Source organism: Cupressus sempervirens, chromosome 7, assembly GCF_028749045.1.
Source record: "Cupressus sempervirens isolate cs-2001-9-10 chromosome 7, ASM2874904v1, whole genome shotgun sequence".
Lineage (NCBI taxonomy): Eukaryota > Viridiplantae > Streptophyta > Pinopsida > Cupressales > Cupressaceae > Cupressus > Cupressus sempervirens.
This window is the reverse complement of record NC_143124.1, coordinates 200915318-200918113: the sequence shown is the minus strand read 5'-3', so window position 1 is coordinate 200918113 and position 2796 is coordinate 200915318. Positions and strand designations below refer to the sequence as shown.

Sequence of the window (2796 nt, the reverse complement as noted above, 5' to 3'; positions counted from 1 at the left end):
AAGTCTTAGGACACGAAACAAATGTTGGTTACAAATTTGAAAATGTGGATGTGAGCAAGATTGAAAATTATTTTTATAAATAAATAGCTAGAAAAGCGGGGGCTGAAATATCAATTAATAAGTAGAATCATTAAACTGAAAATACTAAGTAAAGTCCTACTAACCACAACCATTGAAGATTGTTACTATTATATTATTGAAACTATATATTACTATTGACCTAATCAATTAGACTGAAATTACTAAGTAAAGTCCTACTAACCATAACCATTGAAGATTGTTACTACCTAATATTATATTATATTATTGAAACTATATATTACTATTGATCTAATCAATGCACTTATTTTAGTGGAAGCACTACTTGTACTTACATTTAAATTGTGAGCCTCTTATCTAAGAGGTCTTAAGTTGGCTCTTCTAGATCCTAACCCTAAAAAAAAGCAATGAATCACTAAATTAAAGATAAATTACGTGTCCCTAAGCTTTATGTCTCGTTGCTTTTTATCCTTCTTACGCTAAAGATAGAAAGCAATTGCAAAAGGGTGGAGAAAGAATAAAAGTAAGACGTCCTCGCCCAAGAAAAGTAAATAATATTCCTTGTACCACTGTGAACGAAACCGCATAAACAACATATAATAAAGCAATGTCAATCAAATAGAACCCCCAATATAAACCCGAATTTAAAAACAGACGAAGAATTCGCCATTGAAGGAGAACCGAATACACAAATCCATATAAACACCATCCCTGCTCAAGCATCGGACGAAGAAATCAAGATCTGAAAGAGCAGGAGGGAGCCGTATAATTATGCTGGGTTTCTGGGATTTCAAAATGCCCAAATTTCATGTGGGATTAATTGACATTTTGAGATATCTGACTGGTTTGAGCAATACCCACGAACATTCACCGGATTCGATTCATGTTCTCTGCTATGCAACGCTTTTCATATCGTCTTTAAATTTACTGTTCCTGGCGGCGCTTTCTGTGGCGGGAATTGCAATATGTCTGGTAATTTTATACCCTGTTTTGATTATGCTCAGCCCTATTTTGATATCTCTGGGAATGGTGCTATTTATGACAGTTTCAGGCCTCTTTTTGGCGGGTGTTTTTGGATTGGCCGTGATTTTGGGTGTTAGATGGGTGTATAATTGTTTTAATGGCGGAAGCTCTGGTTCTGTTCAGATATATTATGTGAATGAGAGGCATCCTCCTGGTTCTGATGAGGCAGATAATAAGCCTGCGCTTGTTATTCATTCTTCATTGCCTGTTGAGGTTTGTTGATGCCTTACCGCGAGATTATTTGTAGCTTCTTTGACCTTAAATCTCAATCATATCGTTTCCCCTTTTACGAAGGGTGAAATTTGATGGGTAGCGTTTTCTTCTGTTTCTGTGATGAATTTAATAAAAAGAAGTCTGTTTCTGTGAATTTTGCATTTGAGTTTTTTTGCGAATTTCTGCATTTCATATTTTTTAATGAATTTTTAATAATAAAATTGTATATCAAATCTAATGTACGACTTAACTTTTTGACATTTTAATCCAGATTTTGTATAAAAAAAAAGTTTTCAGTTGTAATTTGTCTTTTATATGTATGTTCAACCCTTTTATATTTGCCTTAGTTGATATTATTTTTGGGGTTCTGCTATTCTTTCTTTTGTAAGTTGCACTTTTTCAAAAAAAAATTAAAAGAATTAATATATATTATATCATATTTTGTAGAAAAAATAAAGAATGGTAAAATTGAATTTTAGTTGAAAATTTAATATAATCATTTTAAAAATGAATGTCTCAAATTTAATTTAGAGGAATAAAAGAAAAGAAACTATTCTTTACAAAATCTAATTAAATATATTAGATTGTATCAATCTAAATTCTTTAGAGAGTTTACTCAAATTTAATGAATCTGAAAAATCTTCCTAGACTAAACCAATTAGTGGATGAAATTTTTTAATTTAACAAAATATCATAGGTTTGATTATGACATGGACTACTTATCAAACTTCTAAAGACACATAATAAACAAGTGCCACGTAGTGGCTTCTATTTGTGGGAAACTGTACTAGTTTAAGATTAAAAATTTAATAGTTAGAAAATAGTGAGTTGAGGTAAGTTCTAATATTTGAAGAATAAAAATTTAACAGTAAGCTGTAATGATGTTAATTTAATATAATTTAATCAATAGTTTTTAATATTTAAAAAATTATCTTCATACATATTTAAATATTTTAAGAATAATAATTTCTAACAAAAAATATAATTTAAAAAAAATTGTCATATAAGTATACTGTTAGAATTCATTTATTCTTTTTAAATTATTAAGATTAAAAACAATTATCATTCAATATAAACATATTTTTGAATTTATAATATAAAAATTATTTGATAAGATTTATGAGTGTGATATGAGTCTGATGTGTTTCATATTTTATATATTTCATATAGAGTAGTGGTTCTGAAATCCATTCCTATAAGATTCAAACTAAAGTAAAAGATTTGACAAAAAATAAAAAAATTAACTTAATTATAAAAAATACTTATATTAGAAGGAATTAATCAATCGTTATGTACAAGTGATTGTAATAATATGTGCTTTTGGCAAATACAATAATGGATAGAGTTTAGGATTATTCTAAGGATCTGTTTGGTTGCTAGAATTAAGATAGAATTAAAAAATGCAAAATATATGAATTTTCCACCTAAAATGATAAAATTGGAAAACTAATTCCAATTCATAAATAAATTTTTTAAAAGAAAGATTTCAGATCTGTTTGCCTGCATTTACCCTCCATGGCA

General features: G+C 28.4%; 1 pseudogene across 1 annotated transcript; it reads left to right on the top strand.

The window, feature by feature from the left end:
• Positions 1-640: 640 nt before the first annotated feature.
• LOC149546184 (oleosin G pseudogene) lies at positions 641-1429 on the top strand (annotated as a pseudogene). The gene has a single exon (XR_016354333.1). The product of XR_016354333.1 is annotated as an oleosin G pseudogene (transcript).
• Positions 1430-2796: the final 1367 nt, after the last annotated feature.